Source organism: Mus caroli, chromosome 9 (assembly GCF_900094665.2).
Source record: "Mus caroli chromosome 9, CAROLI_EIJ_v1.1, whole genome shotgun sequence".
Classification (NCBI taxonomy): Eukaryota; Metazoa; Chordata; class Mammalia; order Rodentia; family Muridae; genus Mus; species Mus caroli.
Genome location: NC_034578.1, coordinates 15,643,578 through 15,653,577, shown reverse-complemented (window position 1 = coordinate 15,653,577; position 10,000 = coordinate 15,643,578).

Here is a 10,000-nt window from a genome sequence, read left to right as displayed (position 1 = left end):
TTCATTTAGATTTAGGACTTTCAGGAATATTGAGATTTCTCAGAATCATAGCAGTTTCAATTAGTTTTTAGAATTGTCTCTTCAGGGCTGTTATTAAACTGGCATATGTTTGATAGGCCAACTCTGATACAATTAGTTTCTGTACACATGCACAATCCAGAATTCTTTTTCATAGTTCTAATTCCACTATTATGTAATCTTACATTACTTTACTGTGATATTGGAGAAGACAAAAGAAAATGGAGGAATATGTAGAAAACTAGAAATGATGATCTATGATACATGTATGTATGGAAATATGGAAATATTATGAAGAGTTGAGTAACCTATAAAATTGATGGGTTTTAATAATGTGATTAGTAAAATATATTAACACAACTTAATAATAAAACCATATCTAGAGTTATCTGAGTAATACTGATGAAAAGAGGAGACTTTAAAATGCATAAATATTGGCTGGTGTTCTGTGAAGACACTTTAAAAGCAAATTATGGGACCATTGGATGTTCAGTGAAAATATCTTTAAGAATTGCAAATATTAGCATTTTATATATATATAATTTCTATATATTTCTCTCTATATAAATTAGTATATGTATGTACATATATGAATGCTTGTTCTATGTGTAGTACAAAAGCCCTTATATTTCTTTTTTATTCTTTAATCCATTTTTACAGTCCAGTCTTCATCCCTCTCCCAGTCTGTGCCCCCACTCCTCCCCATCCCATACCTCTTCCCCCACTGTCTCCAAGAGGATGTACCTCCCCTACTACCACACCACAAGACCTCTCTACTCCCTAGGGCCTCAAGCTTCTTGAGGGTTAGGTGCATCTTCTCTCACTGAGGCCAGATAAGGCAGTCCCCTGCTTTATATGTGCCGGGGGCCTCATATCAGCTGGTGTATGCAGCCAGGTTGGTGACTCAGTGTCAGAAATCTCAGGGGTCCAGGTCAATTGAGACTTCTGGTCTTCTCATGGGATTGCTCTCTTCTTCAGCTTCTTTCAGCTCTTCCCCATTCATATACAGGGGTCCCTGGCTTCTGTTCATTGGCTGGGTGCTAGTATCTGCATCTGACTCTTACAGTTGCTTGTTCGGCCTCTAGGAGGGCAGCCATGTTAGCCTCCTGTCTGCAATCACACCACAGCATCAGTAACACTGTCAGGCCCCAGAATCTCCCTTTGAGCTGAATAATCCCAGTTTGGACTTGTCACTGGACCTCCTTTCTCTTAGGCTCATCTCCATTTTTCTTTTTGCAGTTCTTTTACACAGGAACAATTCTGGGTCAGAGATTTTGACTGTTATGGAAAACACATCCCTCTACTTGATAACTTATTCCTCTACTGAAGGTGGACTCTACAAGTTTTCAATCCCCACTGTAGAGCACATCATCCAAGTTCCCTCCCTTGGAGTCCTGAAAGTCTCTCATTTCCCTGGACTCGGGTATATTTATTTTTTGTTAGATATATTCTTTATTTACATTTCAAGTATTATCCCCTTTCCTAGTTTCCCCTCCCAAAATTCCCTATCCCCTCTCCCTACTCCCTAACCCACCCACTCCCATTCCTGGCCCTGGCATTCCCCTATACTGGGGCATAGAACCTTCACAGGATCTAGGGCCTCTACTCCCATTGATGACCGACTAGACCATCCTCTGCTACATATACAGCTAGTGCCACAAGTCCCATCATGTGTTTTCTTTGATTGGTGGTTTAGTCCCAAGGAGCTCTGGGGGTACCGATTAGTTCATATTAATGTTGTTCCTATGGGGCTGCAAATCCCTTCAGCTCATTGGGTACTTTCTCTAGCTCCTTCATTGGGGACTCTATGTCCCATCCAATAGATGACTTTGAGAATCCACTTCTGTATTTGCCAGGCACTGATAGAGCCTCTCAGGAGACAGCTATATCAGGCTCCTGTGAGCAATCTCTTGTTGGCATCTGCCATAGTGTCTGGGTTTGGTGGTTGTTTATGGGATGGATCCCCAAGTGGGGCAGTCTCTGGATGATTGTTCCTTCAGTCTATACTCTGAAAACTGTCACTGTAACTCCTTCCATGGGTATTTTGTTCCCCCTTTGTAAGAAGGATACTTAGCTTCTGAGCTAGTTTCCACTTATCAGTGAGTGCATATCATGTGAATTCTTTTGTGATTGGGTTACCTCACTTAGGATGATATCCTCTGGAACCATCCATTTGTCTAAGAATTTCATAAATTCATTGTTTTTGTTAGATGTTTTCTTCATTTATATTTCAAATACTGTCCCTTTTCCTATTTTCCTCTCTGAAAATCCCCTATACCCATTCTGCTCCCCCTGCTCCACAACTCACGCATTCTCACTTCTTGGCCCTGGCTTTCCCCTATACTGGAGCATAGAATCTTTGCAAGACCAAGGGCCTCTCCTTCCATTGATGGTCAACTAGGCCATCTTCTGCTACATATATAGCTAGAGACACAAGCTCTGGGGGTACTGGTAGTTCAAATTATAGTTCTTCCTATAGGGCTGCAGTCTTCTTCAGCTCCTTGGATACTTTCTCTAGCTCCTACATTGGGGATCCTATGTTCCATCCAATAGATGACTGTGAGCATCCACTTCTGTATTTGCCAGGTACTGGAATAGGCTCACAGGAGACAGCTATATAAGGGTCATGTCAGCAAAACTTTGTTGGTATATGCAATAGTGTCTGGGTTTGGTGGTTGTTTATGGGCTGGATCCACCAATGGGGTAGTCTCTGGATGGTCCTTCCTTCCATCTCAGCTCCAAACTTTGTCTCTGTAACTACTTCTATGGGTATTTTGTTCCCCTTTCTAAGAAGGATTGAAGTATCAACACTGGTCTTCCTTCTTTTTGAGTTTCATGTGTTTTGCAAATTATATCTTGGGTATTGTAAGTTTCTGGGCCAATATCCACTTATCAGTGAGTGCATATTATGTGTGTTCTTTTGTGATTGGGTTAATTCACTCAGGATGATATCCTCCAGATCCATCCATTTGCCTAAGAATTTCATAAATTCATTGTTATGTAAATGTACTACATTTTCTGTATCCATTCCTCTGTTGAGGGAAATCTGGGTTCTTTCCATCATCTGATTATTATAAATAAGGCTGCTATTAACATAGTGGAGCATGTGTCCTCATTACAAGTTGGAGCGTATTCTGGGTATATGCCCAGGAGTGGCATTGCTAGATCTTCCCATAGAATGATGTCCAATTTTGGGGGGAACCACCAAACTGATTTCCAGAGTGGTTGTACAAGCTTGCAATCCCACCAGAAATGGAGAAGTATTCCTCTTTCTCCACATGAGTGCCAGCATCTGCTCTTGTGAGGAGCAAGATGTGGCCGTGGCTCCAAGATGGCGCCCGGGACTGCTGCCAAGTCTTATGACTGGCAACTGACTTCCTCATATCCCTCAATATAGTCATGTACCTTGAGATGCATTGTGCAGATGCACCACGACATAAGATTGGATAATGTGACGAATGTAGTCCTGAGCCAATGAACTGTGCCTATGTGGACTGGGGTGAGGGGGAGTGGCCTGGAGAGGTCTGGGCATTCTTTTGTTTCTTGAACATTGTTAAGTGCCTGAATAAACTGTTTGAGAAGGACATCGGTTTTGTTGCTTCTTTTCTGCTGGTCGGAGACAGTAGCGACAAGTGGTGGAACTCGTACAGGGATGTGATGAGTCCAGAACTCTCAAGAGTCAGGGTAGCTGGCTGGAAAGCTCCCAGGTAAGTGGGATGATTCAAATTCTCGGTTAGAGACTATTAGGTTCCCAGTAAGTGAGACGATTCAAGTTCTAGGTTAGAGACAATTAGGTTCCCGGATTAGGGACTATTGAGGTTCTTGGAGTGAGACAATTAAAGTTACACAAGCATATAGTGTAGTGATCCAAAAATTAAAAGAAAAGCAATTGGTTGTAGCCCCAGAAAAAGTTTATAAAGGAAAAGTGGTGAATTATTTAGGAACAAAAATTTTTGATAGTCAAGTATCTCCCCAGAAAATTCAGATTTGGATGGATAATTTGAGGACATTGAATGATTTTCAAAAGCTATTGGGGGATAGCTTTTGAAAGCTATGTGGGTATGCTCCTATTTGGGCCTAACCAACAAACAATTACAACCATTATATGATATTTTACTGGGAAATATAGAATTAAATTCTCCCTGGCAGCTTACTGATTCTGCCCACGTAGCGTTAAGTTTGGTCGAAAAGGGTATTCAAACAGCAGCATTAAAGAGAAGAGATCTGTTCAGTCCTATTATTTTGTGCATCCTGCCCTCGGAAACCCAGTCTACTGGAGTCCTCTGGCAGGGAGCCCCTTTGCTATGGATACATCCCAAGATTTCACCCGCAAAAGTCTTGTCTTATTACCCTGCCTCGGTAGCACAATTGGCCTTGATTGGCCTACAACAATGTATTCAATATTTTGGCAATCTCCCTCAGGAATTGATTGTTCCATATAATATGAAGCAAATAGAAGTATTATCAGCTACTGTTGATGATTGGACAATTTTGAGGTGTAGCTTTATGGGAAAGATGGATAATTATTTCCCTAAGGATCCCATTTTGCAGCTGATTAAAGCTCATCCAGTTGTTTTTACATGAATTACTTCTCGAGTGCCATTGCCTGATACCCCTTTAATTTTTACAGATGGGTCTAAGACAGGCTGCGGAGCATATTTAGTCCATGGCTCCATGCCAGTAACTTTACAGTTTACCCTGCTTCTCCCCGAGTTATTGAGTTGCACATTGTTATAAAAGTTTTTGAATTGTATTCTAAATCTTTTAATTTAATTTCAGATAGTCAGTATGTGATTAATTCCTTAGCAGTGCTGGAAGTGGTGGGGAAGGTGAATTTTTGATCCACTATAGGGGATTTGTTAAATAAATTGCAATCCTTTATTTTAAATAGAAGTTCTCCATTTTTTGTCCAACACATTCGACCTCATACAGGTTTGCCTGGCCCTTTAGCAGAGGGCAATGATTTGGTTGATAAAGCTGCTAGAGCTGCTTCTGCCTTTTTGATTCAAACACCTGTAGAACTAACTGGCTTGTGAATTTCATTCACAGTTTCATGTGAATTCCAAAACACTTTCTTCTTGATTTCATATTACTAGAGCAGAGGCAAGGGATATTGTTAAGGCTTGCAAAGCCTGTGCCCCCCTATTGCCTCAGGCAAGTGTGGGAGTAAACCCTCGCGGCCTGCTTCCCCTCCACATTTGGCAAATGGACGTGACTCATTTTTCAGAATTTGGTAAACTGCAATTTGTTCATGTTTCTGTAGATATAGCCTCTGGGGGGTTGTTTGCCTCCCTGCATTTGGAGAAAAGGCACGCCATGTCATTGCCCATTGCTTTGAGGCATGGGGTGCATGGGGTCAGCCCAGAGAGCTTAAGGCTGATAATGGACCTGCTTATACTTCAGCTTCTTTTGTTTCCTTTTTTAAAATGATGGGTGTCTGCTTGGTGCACAGTATACCCTACAATCCTCAGGGCCAGGGCATCATTGAAAGTGCCCATCACACTCTGAAAGAGTGTCTAATAAAACAGAAAAGGGGAATAGCCTCTGACGCTACTCCTAGGGAGAGATTAGTCATTGCTCTCTTTACCTTGAATTTTTTTAATAAAAATAAAAATTATTTGATTGCTGTGGAACGGTGTGCCAACCCCGAGGCATCCTATAAAGGCACAGTAACGTGGAAGGATGTTTTGAGTGGACAATGGCATGGGCCTGATCCTATGTTGGTCTGGGCGAGAGGGTCTGTTTGTGTGTTTCCACAGGATTATCACCAGCTGCTGTGGGTTCCCGAGTGATTGATGAGGGTAGTTCAAGATGGACGGAGATGCCCTGATGAAGCTGCTTCTGGGAGTGATGATGCTGCCTACAGTGATGCCTGAAGATCTACAATGGGCCCCCCTTTGTAGAGGTATTCGAGATTCACTGCACCCATGGACCAGCTGCGAGTCCAGGAAAGCTGCGTGGGCCATGAAAAAATATTTTACCTTTTCCCCTTTTATTAGTACCAGAAATAACCAAAAGCTTTCAGGGTATAATTGGACTATCAAAATCCAGTCCAGAGAGGGCAAGCAATCCCTTTAATATTTGGCTGTTGTGTGGGAAAAATTGGGAGTTGTACAGATCTTTCTTCTTTGAGTATGTTGATGGGTGGGGCGTGGGGAAATACTAGCTTTTATTGGAATGGATCTGTATTATTTGAGTCTTCTGTTATTCAATTTGCTTATGGAAATAATGTATTCTTTAAAGCCACACCTATATGTGTTTGTCCTTCTTTTGTATTTTTAGTTTATAATGGTAGTTATTTAGATGATGTTGTGGAATGTAAGGAGGATAGTTGTTTTTATAGTAGGTGTTGGTTGGAATGCTTCTATGTTTTCTTTAGCTATTGTGACCAGAATGCCTAGATTGTTACCATGGCCCATGCAGACCCCTTTGGTTATGGCCTTGTTTAGACCCAAAGGAGATTTTGGGATAGTCCATACCAAGTCCACTTGGGTGGAGTTATCCATGGCTGAAGGCCTTGCAAATTGGATTGCCACCGCTATGTCACACCTAAAGGAATGGGCTGGTATTGGTGGATTGGTACTGTGCTGCATGCTTATCAGTGTCCTGGCCTTTTGGTGCATCTGCCGCATGCAATATCACCATCACAGGGCTCAAGCTTTGTTGATACAAGCCTTTGCAGCTGTGGAGATGGGACAGTCTCCTCAAGTGTGGTTTGGCATGCTAGGGAAGTAGTCAATGATGGGTAAGACTCCCTGGACATGTTACCAACCTAAGACAGGGATCAGAACTGTCTTTCTGTCTCCCAATGATGGGTAAGGAGCATTGTTGCAGGGGGCAACCTAAGACAGGCATTCTCTCTGCCAATTTAAAGAATAAGGGGTGATGTGAGGAGCAGGTGTGGCCGCGTCCCCAAGATGGTGCCCAGGACTGCTGCCAAGTCTTATGACTGGCACCTGACTTCCTCATATCCATCAATATAGCCACATACCTTGAGCTGCATTGCGCAGATGCACCATGATGTAAGATCGGATGATGTGATGAATGTAGTCCTGAGCCAATGAACAGTGCCTATGTGGACTGGGGTGAGGGTGAGTGGACTGCAGAGGTAGGGACATTCTTCTTCTGTTTCCTGCACATTGTTAAGTGCCTGAATAAACTGCCTAGAGAAGGACATCAGTTTCGTAGCTTCTTTTCTGCTGGGCGGAGGTAGTAGCGACATGCTCTCACCTGAATTTTTGATCTTAGCCATTCTGACTGGTGTGAGGTGGAATCTCAGAGTTGTGTTGATTAGCATTTCCCTGATCATTAAGGATATTGAACATTTTTTCAGGTGTTCTCAGCCATTCTGTATTCCTCAGTTGAGAATTATTTGTTTAGCTCTGTATCCCAATTTTTAGTATGGTTATTTTGTTTTCTGGAATTCTTGAATATTTTATCCTAAAACAAAAAAATACTCCTTCTTATCAGGACCTAATGGTACCCTCTCCAAAATTAACCATGTAATTGGTCACAAAACAGGCCTCAACAGATTCAAAAATATTGAAATAATCCTATGCATCCTATCAGATCACTATCGACTAAGCTGATCTTCAATAACAACATAAATAATAGAAAGCCCACATACACGTGGAAGCTGAACACCACTCTACTCAATGATATCTTGGTCAAGGAAGAAATAAAGAAAGAAGTTAAAAACTTTTTAAAGTTTAATGAAAATGAAACCACAACACACCCAAACATATGAAAATCAATGAAAGAAGTGCTAAGAGGAAATCTCACAGCTCTGATTGCCTCCAAAAAGAAAGTGGAGAGAGCATACATGAGCAGATTGAGAGCACACCTTAAAAGCTCTAGAACCAAAGGAAGCAAATTCACCCAAGAGGAGTAGACAGCAGGAAATAAGCAAATTCAAGGCTGAAATCAACCAAGTGGAATCAAAAGAACTATACAAACCATTAACAAAACCAGGAGCTGGTTCTTTGAGAAAAATCAACCCTTAACCAGACTAACTAGAGGGCACAGGGACAGTATCCTAATTGACAAAATCAGAAATGAAAATGGAGACATAACAGAATCTGAGGAAATCCAAATCCTCATCAGATCCTACTACAAAAGGCTATACTCAACAAAACAGGGAAACAGGGATGAAATGGAAAATTTTCTAGACAGATACCAGGTACCAAAATTAAATCAGGATCAGATTAACTATCTAAACAGTCCTATGTCCTCTAAAGATATAAAAGCAGTCATTAATAATCTTCTAACCAAAAAAGTTCATGACCAGATGGGTTTAGTGTAGAGTTCTATCAGACCTTCAAAGAAGACCTAATTCCAATTCTCATCAAATTATTCCCCAAAATGGAAAAAGAAGGTACTCTACCCAATTCATTCTATGAACCTACAATTACTCTGACACCTAAACCACACAAGGACTCAACAAAGAAAGAGAACTTCAGACCAATTTTCTTTATGAGTATCAATCCAAAAATACTCAATGACATTCTCACAAACCAAATCCAAGAACACATCAAAACGATCATCCGTCATGATCAAGTAGGATTCATTCCAGGGATTCAGGGATGGTTTAATATACAGAAATCCACTGATGCAATCCACTATATAAACAGACTCAAAGACAAAAACCACATGATCATCTTGTTAGATGCTGAGGAAGCATTTGATAAATTCCAACACCCATTCATGATAAAAGTCTTGGAAAGATAAGGTATTCAAGGCCCATACCTAAACATAATAAAAGCAGTATGGCCAACATCAAACAAAATGGAGAGAAACTTGAGGCAATCTCACTAAAATCAGGGACTAGACAAGGCTGCTCACTTTGTCCCTATGTATTCAATATAGTACTTGATGTCCTAGCCAGAGCAATTAGAGAACAAAAGGAGATGAAAGGTATACAAATTAGAAAGGAAGAAGTTAAAATATCTCTATTTGTAGATGATATGATAGTGTATATAAGTGACCCTCAAAATTCAACCAGAGAACTCCTAATTCTAATAAACAACTTCAGTGCAGTAGATGAATATAAAATTAACTCAAACAATTCAGTGGCCTTTCTCTACATAATGGATAAACACGGTGAGTAAGAAATTAGGGAAACAACACCCTTCACAATAGTCACAAATAATATAAAATACCTTGGTGTGACTCTAGCTGAGGAAGTGAAAGATCTGCATGATAAGAACTTCAAGTTTCAGGAGAAAGAAATTGAAGAAGATGTCAGAAGATGGAAAGATCTATGAATGGTCATGGATTGTCAAGGTTAATATACTAATAGTGGCTATCTTGCCTAAAGAAATCTACAGATTCAATGTAATCCCCATTAAATTCCAACTAACTTCTTCACAGATTTAGAAAGGGCAATTTGCAAATTCATCTGAAACAACACAAAACTAGGATCACAAAAACTATTCTCAACAATAAAAAACTTCTGGTGGAATTACCATCCCTGATCTAAAGCTGTACTGCAGAGCAATTGTGATAAAAACTACATAGTACTGGTATAGCAACAGACAGGTAGATCAATGGAATAGAATCGAAGACCCAGAAATGAACCCACACACCTATGGTCACTTGGTCTTTGACAAAGGAGCTAAAACCAACCAATGGCAAAAAGACAACATTTTCAAAAAATGGTGCTGGCTCAACTGGAGGTTATTATGTAGAAGAATGTGAATTGATCCATTCTTATCTCCTTGTACAGAGCTCAAGTCAAAGTGGATTAAGGAACTCCACATAAAACCAGAGACACTGAAAACTATGGAGGAGAAAGTGGGGAAGAGCCTCAAAGATATGGGCATAGGGGAAAAATTCCTGAAGAGAACAGCAATAGCTTGTGCTGTAAGTTTGAGAATTGACAAATAGGACTTCATAAAATTGAAAAGCTTCTGTAAGGCAAAGGACACTGTCAATAAGACAAAAATGTCACCAACAGATTGGGAAAAGATCTTTTTTTTTTTTT